At 46.0% G+C, this 13,212-nt stretch overlaps 1 long non-coding RNA gene across 1 annotated transcript; it reads left to right on the forward strand.

The window, feature by feature from the left end:
- The first annotated feature begins 56 nt into the window (after positions 1-56).
- Positions 57-5,099, forward strand: LOC136660599 (uncharacterized). Its single transcript, XR_010794909.1, has 3 exons — positions 57-112; positions 1,651-1,835; positions 4,545-5,099. It is a non-coding gene; the product is annotated as an uncharacterized lncRNA (long non-coding RNA).
- The last annotated feature ends 8,113 nt before the right edge of the window (positions 5,100-13,212 follow it).

The raw sequence follows: 13,212 nt of genomic DNA on the forward strand, positions 1-13,212 counted from the left end.
GCGAAGTCTCGCGAGACTTTGGCGGGAAAGGCGAGAGTAGGGCTCGCGCAAGAGGAGGGGGGAATAACGGCCACACGGCTTGACCGTTACGCGTTTGAAAAATTCGCCTCAGGTCGTTAAGGCGTCTCCATAGTAACGGCGGTTGGATGTGGCGGGCGGGGCTCGGAGACGGTAGTCGGTTAGAGACCCCTCAGGGCGCCTGGAGAGTCGTGGCCACGCAACCTGAGGGGGATAGAGCCCCGCCAGGAGTCAGCCTGGGCTGGCCTCGTCCTCCCCTGGACCTCAGGAGGGCCAGACTGCCCCAAGACCTGCTGCTCCCTCAGAGCCTTGTCGGTGGAAGGGGACTCACTCGCCCCTTAAAGTTAGTGGGGTTTACTCCCAGGAAAGTGTGTCTAGGATGGCAGCCCTAGAGCCCAATATGATTCCTTACTTCTGAGTCCCATTATAAGTCCCATTATAGAGATGGGGCTTACTCCCAGGAAAGTGTAGGTAGGATGGCAGCCCTAGAGCCCAATCTGATGCCTGTCACACTCTAGGCAGTGGTGCTTACTCCCTGGAAAGTGGGTAGGATGGCAGCCCTGGAGCCCAATCCTATGCCTTACTCAGAAGTAAGTCCTATTATAGTCAATGAGCCCCATGAGGGAGTAAGCCCTACTCCCAGGAAAGTATTGATAGGATTTCAACCTTAACATGCACTTTAAAAACCGGCTTGTATAGCAAAATGTTCACTATCTGTCAGCATTTTCTTGGTGGGTTGAAATTTGTTTTGTTTGTGTTTGTAAGAAGTTTGACTTCAGATAATTGAAATCAGTGAAGCAAATGCATTAGGTTTCCTACCAATTGTCTTGGCCAGATATAGTCTTGGCCCCTCTATGTGGGGCTGCCCTCTAAAACAGTTCAGAAAGTGCAATTAATGGAAAATGCCTTGGCTCTAGTGGTTACAGGGAATGGGGCAGGCAGTATGACTTGTCTGGACCACTGCTTCAGCAGGTACACTGGCTGCTCATCTGCTTCTGGTCCCAATTCAAGGTGCTAGTTCTAATCTTTAAGGCATTTGGTGGGCCACTGTGAGCCTGGGGTGGCCCTGGCACATTTGGTTGGCTGCTGTGAGATACAGGAAGCTGGACTAGAATGGCCTGATCCAGTGGGGCTGTTCTTAAGGTCCTCCATTACCGGGGTCCAGGGTACCTGAAAGACCACCTTCTTCTATACATTTCAGCCCACCCTCTTAAGTCACCTGAAGGGGCTCTTCTACAAGTGCCTCCTCTGTCCCAAGTGAGTGGGTGGTAGCTTGAGGGCAAGGTTCTCTATAGTGGTGCCACAACTATGGAATTCCTTTCCAGGGGAACTGCTACCTCTTTCATGGCTTTTCGGCAAGGGCTCAAAACAACTGTTTCATCTGGCATTTGGTTGCTTAGAGGCACTCTGCACCTATGAAATACTGTTGTGGCTTGACTGCCTCCCTGGTCTTACTTGTTACCCATTGACTCAATGTTAAGTGTTAGTTTTTGCTCTGTTTTTGTTATGTTCCACGTGTAATGTTAAAATTAATGTTTTTAATGGTATGGGAAAAGAGGGATACAAATCTGTTAAATAAATAAATAAATAAATAAAACAAACGTTAAGTACTGTATTCCTGTATATTTTCAGAGAAAGCAAGACTATATTGAAGACTTTTATCAGTAGCACAACAAGTTTGCCCACTTTTCAGTATGCAGTATAACTACCATGTGAATATTTGGTGTTCAGTGATAAGCACCGATGAATGGCATTTGATGTTCCGGAGTCATCTACTGATGACTACTCTACTCTACTGACTCTACTGATGTGGACAGGCAAGTTAAGCGTATGTGTGTGTGTGTGTGAATTTATTAGTAGTGTAGTTGTACATTAGTAATTGTAGAAATCTCTTGATACTAATTAATAGAACTGAACTCATGTTTCTGTCCGAGTAATACAAATGTTTTAGTTGTATTTTACAACAGTTTGCAAGTACAGGTTGCCCCCCTCCCAGTTGCTCTTGTAAGAACGTAAGAGCCCTCCTGGATCAGACCAAGGACCCACCTATTCCAGTTTCCTGCATCTCACACAGTGGCCCACCAGATGCCTCTGGGAGCACACAACAAGATACCCAAATCCTGTTGCCATTCCCTTGCATCTGGCATTCAGAGTTATAGTGAATATAAATACATATCAGTATAGTGTTTTGTGTGTTACACAACAAAAAGAGCAGGGTTACCACAGAGTGTATATTCCTGTCAGGGACCCCCTGACTTACCTTGCTGGTGACTTGGGGGGTATAGGCCCTGAAGAGACAAGCAGCAGCCCCATGGCAACCCCCTTTCCTTTGGGGAGGCTTGAACAGACTAGCCTACAGGGCCAGAGCCTCCAAAACAGGGCAAGAGGTAGGGGCCTGAGACTGCTCCTTTAACACCCTGGGGAAGGAAGGGGCTGGGAGGGGCTAGTTCTAGGCATAAAAGCTGGCCCAGCCAGGGATGAGAGTAGAGGTAGCCTGGAGGAAACTTTTGGTTTTGTGGAAGTGGAGTGTGATTGCTCCACTTTCACTTTGGAAAGCCTGGGGAGCCCTGCAGATACTTGTGTAGGGCTCCCCCCCCCCACCCTAGGAAGGCTGCTGCAGGGACTGGTGAGTACTCATGCCAGTCCCTGCAGCCCCTGAGCGATGCAATCCTGGGGATTGTGTTGCTGCCTCTCCCCCCCTTAAGGGGGCAGAGGCCAGGGTCCTCAGGCTGGGGCATCATGATGCCCATGTTTGAATACCACTGGCATAGTGTTTCCAGACTATTCACAATTTGTTTCTAAGTCAAAATAATATGTCCTGTGGTATCTTTGAAAAAACAAATTTATTATGATAAACACTAAGAGAGTTCACACACCTGAGGTCTTACTGCAGGTTGGGAGCAAGGAGGCCCCACCTTATCCAGGCATAACTGATTTCAGGAGGGCACCTTAACAGTCAGATGTTAAGCATGCTTACTTAGAAGTAAGACCCACTGTGTTCCATTGGGTGTACTCATGGGTAAGTGGGCGTAATAGTGTAACCTTATACAGGCTTAACCACATTGTGTTTAATGGGACTTATATCCAGGAAGGTGTCTTTAGAGTTGCAGTGTAAGGGTGCCTTTCCAGCACTGACATAAGGGCGATGCAGCTCCTAGGTAAGGAAACAAATATTCCCTTACTTTGAGGAGGCCTCCATGAGTGCCCCCCAACTGCAGAATGCAGCACACATCCCATTAGCACAGCTATGCCAATGCTGGAAAGTTAGTTAGGATTTGGGCCTAAGTCAGTGAAATGGCTGCAATATTAACTTAAATTTAAAACTAAAGTGCTGTGGGTGTTTCTGCTGCTTTTGCCTGGTCTTTGGCAACCTTTTCCATAAGCACTGAGGCAGGCAGGATTGAATTTTGCAGAGATGGAATTGTCACTTGCAAGGAGGTGCTGCCATCTAGTTTTGCCAAAGGTAACTCTTCTAGAATTTTTCCTAGAAGCAAGCCAGGTGTTGCTGGGAACAGGTGCAAGAGCCATTCTCTGGGAAATGCCTGTACCCTTAATTTATTTTCCCTAGGTTGTTTTACTGATACATATTTATATTCTGGCATGATTTCTGGGGAGTATTATTTCACCCCTCTACCTCCTCAAGATTTTGAGTGTGATCCTCCTTATCTACCTAATTTGTCATGGTCTTATGAGCAGAGCTGACCATGAACATGTTAGGTCCAAAGTTGTCTTCTGCTGAAAATGGTTCCATGTTTTTGGGGGAAAGGATTCACTGTCCCAGAGATCCAGATTGTACTTGTGAAAAGAAAGAAATGAAAAAATTCTAGCTTTCCTAGACTCCTGGACTACTTACTGCAAGGTTGGAATGGGGGGGGGGGAGGAGCTCTGCTTTGAGAAGGGTAAACCATCATGCATACCATCACATGCACACAAGTACATGCACCCCTATTATGCAGAATAGATGTGATCCAGGTGGTAAATGGGCTTGTTTTTCCAATGCATAAAGAAAATGGTATGAAATCAGTGTGTGTGGAATATGCAGTTTTTGTGACACTTTCCTTCCTTGGGTCACATTCCCCTTAGAGAAGTCCCCAGTCCTCACTCTTGTTGCAGCTGCCAGAAGTTGTAGGGGGGGGGGAGTGAGACAGAGGCATGCTTGACCTTCCTCCACTGAGCATGAATGAATTGTGATTTAATTTGGATGTGATACAGATGAGCTCCTTTCCCTGGTTCTGAATAGGAGAGTTGCCCTGAGAAACCTCCTGGTCAGCCCCCCCCCCCCATGAACTTTTATTTATTCTGCTTGAAAACAGGAAGGGGAGCCCATTTTTTTTGAAAGGGGTATCTCTTGGGAGGAGTCTGTTTCCTTGGTTGAAGAACAGAAGTGCAGAAATTGTGGGGAAAATGTAGAAAGAAAAGTTCCCTGTGACAGTTGTGGTGGTATTGCAGTATATGCTCAGATTAGCATGTAACCTACCCTGAGAAGAGCAAAGCCTGACAGGGAAACTCCAACCTCTTTTCAACAGCTTTTGGGATTTCTGCAGACCAAGGAGGCCTGATGAGGGATGGTTGGCAGCTCAGGAAGAGGAACTGTTTTGGCTTATGTCACAAAGAAAACTGTGGATGGTGGCAAATGTTGGTAGCACATCTCACATTGGCTGAAATCCATGAGTGTGAGTCACAGATTATTTTCTCACAGAACAGGTGCACGTTTAGTTTGAGTCTAAGTTAGAATTTTCTGTTATACATAACTGAAGAAGAAAGTTCCCTGCTCAGGCAAGCTTACAATCTGTCAACAGCAGAGGAGGCAACAGGGGAAAGGGTAATGGGTAATGACTCTGCTTCCCTTTCAACAAAATCTCCAACCTGACACCCTCTTCCTGCTGTTTCAGTAGATTCTGTTTTTACTACTAGTTCTCTTGCTAGGGCTATCAGCCAGTGGAAAAAACCTAATGGTATGCCTTTTAACCTATTAAATCTGCATATATTTGCATGTGAATGAAACTCTTTGCCAGGAAAAGGCATGCTTCCTTTGTTCTTTAGATAATGCATCCATGTGTCACAGCAGGCACCATCTTGGAAATAACATAGTCTCTCTGTGAGGGTGGGATAATGCCTCTTCTAAGGTGCTCCCTACCGCCTGTGGGGTTTGAAAGTGTTTTTCTAAAATAACAGTTTAAAAAATCTCTTGCACAAAGAATTGGGCAGTCCTAGTTCCCTCCCCATTAGTTTCTTAGACTTTCTTTACCTTATATTCACTGTCAAGCCCTCCTGTCCTGTGATACTTTTCTGGGAAAGGCAGCATTTATTTCTTCTGCAAAAAATGCTGGGCAAGTACAGACAGAGGTTCACCTAGAGTAGTTAAGTTCACTGGTGTCCTACTCATTCCTTTGAAGTGTCATGCAGCTTTGCTGTTTTTCTATTTTCAGTTTATATGGTTATTGGAAAATTTTGTGCTAGCATTGTGTCTGTTTCTGTTTATGACTCTCATTAAAACTAGGCACTACAGGAAAAGCAGGGGTTTTCAATCTCTCTTTCTCTCGGTGTGTATAAATGCCACCTGTGTGAATACCACTTTTTCAGATGACATTGGCACTACAGATAGCTGTGGTGCACAGGGGTGTGCAACTTGCAACAGTTTTTTCCTATAGTGAGGGCAAAGCCTCTTTGATTTCTGTTGCATCCTGATCCATTCTCTGTGTTGGGAACAATGTGCCAACACAGTGTCCTGCAGATGGGCACAATGCCATCTGCAGGAGACTGAGGGCCAATGCATTGTCCAAGAGGCAGATGACTCGGAGTTTAACTGTCTCATATCTTGTCCTTTTTGACCTGTGGCAGTGTGTCCCTATCTGTTTTCCTCTCTCCTGTCTCTCCCCCGGCCTCCCAATGAACAAGAGCCTCCTCTCTGAGCTCTGCCAGCTGCATGGGGTGATGAAACCATGAGCTCCCCCATACCAATGCAGAAGGATTTAGGATTCTGTTTCAAAATCTGGAGCCTGTACTACCAAGAGATGTATATGCTTTATGCTGCATGTAAAGCATTTTTCCTTGAAACCTTTTTACTGCCTTGGCTCCTGCTTTATTGTTAGCAGGAAACTAGCAGGAAGCTAGTGGGGAGAATCAGAACAAGGATCTTCCAGTATATCATTGTGCTTGGTTTACACCCATAGACCCCTTTTTCTAACAGCCTTTGGGAAGCCCGCATAGCAGGAGAGAAAAGTTTCCTTCTTTCTGCCATTGCTCCTTTGCAACTGGTACCGTACTTAGATTCAGGGTTCAAGTGCCCTGCAATTGTTACTTACACCCCCCATAGCCTTTTTCACAACGCTTAGCACCTTCCTTACTAGGCTTGTGAACCCTCCATGATTGGTCTGGCGTTTCTAGGAGCCAGTATCAACCTTCAAGTGACCATTAAAAGCAATCTACGAGATTTTAACAGGGCTTTCAACCTGTCATCAAACTAAAAAATAAATATCCGGGAATACTTCCAGTCAGAACTGCTACCTTACTCCTTGCTCAACCTGTGTCTTTTGTGAAAGTCCAGGACTCTGCACCTCTACACCTTGCCGTTGGTATACAGAGCACTGTTGTGTTATCATCTCTTGTGGGATTGGACCCTGTGCCATGATGAACCACTGGTTGGTGGTGCTGGTTGAAAAGCACTGCTCTAATGGACACTGGAAATATAATAGTTATTAGGTTCAGCTCATATTGAGAAAAGGTTCTTCTTCAGGATCTCTAGGTTCTATACAGCAGGGTTTCTCAAACTGTAGGTCGCGACCCACTTGGTGGGTGAAACAGAGCCATAGTGCACGTTTACTCATGAGCAGGTGAAGTTGCCTTAGTCCATAGGAAAGGGCAGGCTGAGAGGAATCCAACAACACTAGAATGATCTGATGAACACAGCCCTCAAAAGAACACCAGAGAAGGAAGTCTCTCTCTCCAAGCAGACGATTGTATTGAGCCCTATGGAAAGCAAAACTAATCTACACGTTTGCGTTTACTCGCAAGTAAGCAAATGTGCCTTGGCGTGTGGTCAGGTCAGGCAAGGAAGAATTCAAGGCTATCAGAATGATCCTGATCTGATGAAAGTGGAGCTCAACAAATGCTCCAGAAGGCAGCTCCCCTCCCCCATAAAAGAATAAAAAAAGAAGCTTGAGCTGGAAAGGTGAACTTGTAAAGCTAGGTGGATCCTGACAATGATATGGTTTAAATATAATAACTTAAATTGATGTGGGCACAGGGCAGGGCTGAAATTCTTATGATTTTTTTGTGGGGGGAGGTGTTATTGCAGGTAGGCTACAAAGAAAATTCACATGGTGGAACAAGGCTGACTTCCCCTTATTTATTTGTTTTACTTTAATTATTCATAATTTTAATTTGCTTGATGATGTCACTTCTGGTCATGTCATCACTTTGATGGGTCCTGAACAGATTGTCATTCTAAAAAGTGGGTCTCTGTGCTAAAAGTTTGAGAACCTGTGCTATTCAGTTTTATGCACTGCAAAGAAGACTGCATACAGTGCCCTTGCGAAAGAGCCTTTCCTCAAAATGAATTGGGTTTATGTTCATTGCTCCATCTTGGTATTACAAGACTGCTTGTTGTTTTTTTCCCTAACAGACTCACAAGGCTATCCCTCTATAAATCATCACTCTACATCAGGGTTGTCAAACATAAGGCCAGGGGCCTTATGGAAGCTCTTTATCTGGCTCTTGGGCTCTCCCAACACCACCATTAGCTGCTTTTTAGTGATGCCACTGGGTGAGCCAATTCCAGTTTGCTTCTTTTAAGGCTGCCTGCAAGTTCTGCTCTCTGCCCTGATCTGACATGTGGGGAAAGGGGTAGAGACAGTGGCTGGGTGTGTGGTGAAGAGGTGACATTGTCTGCAGATCTGGACCAGTTTCTACATCCTCTACTTTTAACTGTACAGTTGGAGAAACACAAATATATTATCTCCTGGTATATGTTCCACGTGAAGGTGAAAGGTGTTAGCTTTGTGTTCTGAGGGAAGCAGAACCACAGCTTACAAGTTGGTTCAGGGAGCAGGTGTAGATTGCTGAGTCAGCAGAATCAGCAGGCACCTGGGACTGACACACCCTGGGTGTGACCAAGCCAGCACTGATTGGCTAAACTGACTACATAAGGTTAGTCTGCTGGAGCTTCCAGTGCAGCAGTAGGGGAGTTGATGGAGATAACTGAGGAACTGCTGCCAGTGACTGAGGAGGCTGGATACTGTATGTATATGTTATTACTGACTTATGGACTGAACCTTTGACTGTGTATTGTTGGAAACTGATTTGGATTTGTTATACTTGGACTGACTGCTCTACGTGCTGACTCTTGGACTGTTTACTGACTACTCTACTTGTGATATCCCTTGCTCAAATACATCTGCTGAAAGTACTCTGCTGTATTTGCGGTTTTTCTTGCAACCTGCTCACATTGGGACAAAGCAGGGACCAACACCAACCATCCCATATAAAACATAACCTTAACAAAAGGGACATATAATTCCCTTTTTCAAGGTTATCTTATTTCTGTGGACCTTCTGGTTTCAATGATCTGAATCCTCAGTATTTGTTGCATTTGAATGTTTTTCTTGGAGGAGTCACATTTAGGGTCCTTGACTGCATGTAAATTTCCTCCCGCATCTCCCTCTATCTGGTTTGGCACAGCCAATAAAATGTGCTCAGATAATGGAAGCTGTTGGGGCATTGATTGAACCAATAATAGTGGTTTTATTTTCAAATTTGCATATAACAAATATATACCACATAGTCATTCACTTATCCCTCCCATGCCCCGCTCTTTGTTCTCGTTTGACCTCCAAACCAATTTCCTCCCCCAGGCAGAAAAAAGAGCAAAATGGGCAGACTCTTTCTCCATCACTCTTGATCCACCCCTGTCTGTTTTTTTAGAGCCTGAGAATGGGAGGCAAACAGGCGCTCTCTTCCCTCCACATAGGCACAGGTGGCAGTAGTAGACACACTCCACTACTGTGACTAAAATAGGGACAGGACTGTGGCCTGTCCAGTGCCTCATTCCTGGACCCAATGAAGGGTTAGGTGGTCTCACACACATGTCCAAAGAGCCACCCAAAGTCTGGCGCGGACACTGCTGAGTTTCCTAAATAGAAAAGGAAGGAAGGAAACAGCCAAGGAAGGTGAGAGGGGGATTCCAGGGCCAGTGGCATTGTGCGACATCTCCTGTACTCACCAGAAGCGAAGGGAAGGTTGAAAACCTAGAGAAAAAAACACAATCTCACTTCTTTGTTTCTCTTCAGTTCAGGCAAAGGATTCATCTCTTCCAGGTGTGTGTGCATTTGGCTCTTGTGCTGCTCACCCCAATGGTCTCGCCTGCTATTATCGCTGGAGAAAGAGAAGGGGTATGTAGGGCTGTGTCTCCCTTGAGCTGTTGCACTGGCCTTAGAGAATTTTGTTGCACTTCTTGGATTAGGAGATGCTTCCCCTTGGGAATGAGGGGGAGATCTGTGGGAGAGGGGGAGATCCGTGATTCTGTGGCAGGACAAAACCGTTTTTTCCATTTGAGCTGTGCAGGATGACAGTCCACTTCCTCAGATCGTAGAATCATAGAGTTGGAAGTGTCCCGGAAGAACCACCCTTACGGTTTAAGAATTTCTTCCTGATATCCAACCTGAATCTCCTCTCTTGTAGCAATCCAATGAGAAATATCAGATGTTTGGATCTGATTAAAAAATGAAGTTCTTCTCAAGAGGAGGTTGCTCACCTAGAGCAGTTCTTAATTTGGCTGGAGAAGAGAAGGCTACAAGGGCTCTGCTTTTTATCTGGAAGCTGACTTCCTGGCCTGCAATCACAAACTGAATTTAGCAACTTGCAGGTTAAGAAGGGCAACAGTCTAAAATATCTTCTTTCGCTCTTTTTTTTCTTTCAGAAGCATCAAAATGTCACCAAGAACTGGAGCCCCCCCCCCCATTTTGGAATGTGTTCTGGGTAGGAAAACACACCCGAGATCCATTGTCATGACACACTTTATTGACATGCTTTATGCCATGCAAGACTTTGACCCAAAATACATCACAGAGCAGGTTCCTCAGTTCTGACTTGATGATGGAGGGCAGCGCAGAAGAGGCTCTTGGTGTGAACACTTGAACCTTCCCTCCCATGATCCCAGGTGTAGATCACTTTGGTTCCTACTCTCTTGGCAAGAAATAACAGTATGCAGAGAGTGCATGATTCCCATCTGGGAACCACGGAGGAGGCACAAACAACAAGATGGTGAATTTTTTGGCACCTGAATAGATCCAGTGTGCTAGTGTGTTTTACTGGTGTGTTGTCGACCACCACATCATAGGATTTGCTCCTCAAACCTGGCTCCATTTTTGGTGAATGGCAAGAGGTGAAGGAGAAAAAAGCAGGGAACTGAAAAATCTGAGTAGGAGTACAAAAGTGGCCACCCTGGATGAGTCCAATCCCCTTTAATCCATCCTTTAGCCCCTTGATTGTGGCCTGTGAATTGTCTTACCAATGCATGTGCATGATCCCACGAAGAGAGACAGATGCAGTGTAGAGCTGGGCTGTGGGCAGCCACGTGGAAGTTCCTGGCAGGAACTAGGAACAAATCCAGAACACCAGGAGTCAAGCCAGAACTGGGACACAAGATAGGAGCCAGGAAGGAAATCCAGAGCTGATGAGTCCAGCCAGGACCAGGAAGTCAACCAGGAATCAGTGGGAATTCAGGAGTTCAGGACCAGGAGCAGAGCCAGGCCTTAGCAAGGAAGCCACTAACTAAAGCAGCCAGAAGTGGGCAGGAGCCACCAGCACTCAGGAGGGAATAAAGGATGGAGGAGCCATGAGGAGTCCAAATCCAGATACCTTGCCATCCATGAGACCCCCAGCTAGAGCTTTGATGGCTTGCCAGCAGGTGACACTACACATTGGGGATTTGTGACACATGAGGAGGGAACGATCAGGAGGACCAGCAGCAAATCTTGTTGAGGGGTGGGAGATTATTGGGGCTTGTTGGCTTGCAGACTGGTAAGGGGTAGGAGACGAGGGGGAAGCACCACAATCCTTTGGGCCGTCTCTTCCTGTGGCCTCCGTTTCTTCAATCTCTGCCTCTCCTCCTAACCACTGCTGCCTGTCTCTCTTTCCTCCTGTCTGGATTTTTCCTTTTTAGCAGCATATTTCTCTTTCAGTGTCCACCCAGGTCTGTCCACGCTCTTTTGTGGATGGGCACTACTAGCATTGCTTCCTCCCTTGTTTATCTTCCTTCCACTTCCAATGGCTTCATGGGCCTGTCTGCTGTCAAGTTTCTTCTCTGTTGGTTCTTCTACACATTCATCCATCTGTCCTGATTGGGACTTGCAGAGGGCTGGAATGTTTCCTGGACAGAAGGAGGGCGAGGCAGGAAACTGCCTCTACTAGGCCTTCCCAATTCCTCCCACAGTAAAGTCATTCCCACATTCACTTGCTGCTTGGCAGGCTCTATAATGGCCATGCCTGCAACTGGGGGACTGTGAGGATGGCTTCTGAGGACACCTTCTGCTCTTTTTCTTCTGTTTGCTCTTGACTTCTGCTTCTACTCCTCTTCCTACTCTTCCATGTCTTCATAGAGGATGTCATCTGAATGGAAAGATTTCATCTTCCCATTCTACTTGCTTTTAGAAAGAGGTAGGGAGGTGGGAGGCACAGCCTGTAATCAGACCCTGGAGAAAGTCTCACGCTGCTGGGACTGGCTTTGGGGCAGCCTCATTGGCAGCACTGGCTGCTTCTAATTTGGCTGAAAGGACCAGGTCCAGAGGAATTCTATTCTGATTTCAACTCTCCCTGTGGCAGAATGTGCTTTTAAAGACATGCCTACTTGCAGGATGCACACATGATCCCTAAAGTCCCTAAAACGAATCAAGGTCTCTAAAACTCACTTTTTAAACCCTACATCCCTAAAAGTCCCTAATTTTTTTAAATGATTTTCAGAATAATTTCTCAGACAAGTTGCAGCAATTCAGGCCCGATGTAAGTTTCAATCTTTCATCCCAGGTGTGAATGGAAAGTGAAATCCACCCCTGCTGAAATTCCATTTTGGATACCCTGTCCCTATCAAATGATTCTGGGAACTATTTGCAGAAGTGAGAGTTCTTTCTAGAGACTAGGTAACAAGTTTCACAGTGCTGCTTAAGGAATAACAGCCCAGGACAGCTTGATTGGAAACTCCAAACCCCTGTAAGTTCTGGTTGGGAGGGGGAAGGGCAGATCGCCTTAGAGATGTCAGCGAATGAGAAGACTCAGCAGGCCTGGCCTCCTTATTGGTTGGAAAGGGTCACCTTGCTGTTCAGAGGGAAGGGTCAGACCTTCACTTCTAGAGTTCATTTTGGATACAGATTTGCAGACAGGAGGAGCTGTTCTATACCCAGGCCCAAAGGCTTAATGGCCTAAGGTGAATGTTAGAGATAGAGCATCAGAAGGTAGGAGCTGAGTGTTTTATTCTGTTCGTGTTTATAATTGTATTTCTCATTTAAAGCCTTTTGTGTGTGGGGTGGTGTCATCTAAATCCGACCTAGCTGCTTGCCAGCTAACAGAGTGGAACTTGGCCTAACAGGGGCTTGAGAGTAGGCCTCTAATATAGAGGAGACTCGAGGGCAGCAGAATGGGGGAAGCCCAGACCTCAAAACTTAAGAAGAGCTCCACTGGATCAGGCCAAAAGCCCTTTTAGTTCAGCTTCCTGTATCTCACAGTGGCCTACCTTGGAGCATACAAGACAACAAGATCCCTGTATCCTGTTGCTACTGTCTTGCATCTGACATTCTGAGGTGACCTACTTCTCCAGTCAGGAAGTTCCATATACACATCATGACTCATAACCTGTTATGGACTTTTCTTGTAGGAATTTGTCCAGTCTCCTTTTAAATGCATCTAGGCCAGATACAATCACCACAGCCTGTGGCAAGGAGTTCCACAGATTAATTACATGCTGGGCAAAGAAATACTTTCTTTTGTGTGTTTTAGCTCTCTGACACTCAATTTTAGTGGATGGTCTTGCTTCTGATGCCGTGTGCAGTGGCATCACTAGGTCGACACCCAGGGCCCACAAACTTTTGACACCCCTCATGTGACAAAACTAATTTTTTTATGCCACCCTTCCTATAAGAAGCTCAGGGTGGTGTGCATGGTTCCTCCCCTTCTTTTGTCCTCACAACACACTTGTGGGGTAGG

This window comes from Tiliqua scincoides, chromosome 9 (assembly GCF_035046505.1).
Source record: "Tiliqua scincoides isolate rTilSci1 chromosome 9, rTilSci1.hap2, whole genome shotgun sequence".
NCBI classification, from domain to species: Eukaryota; Metazoa; Chordata; class Lepidosauria; order Squamata; family Scincidae; genus Tiliqua; species Tiliqua scincoides.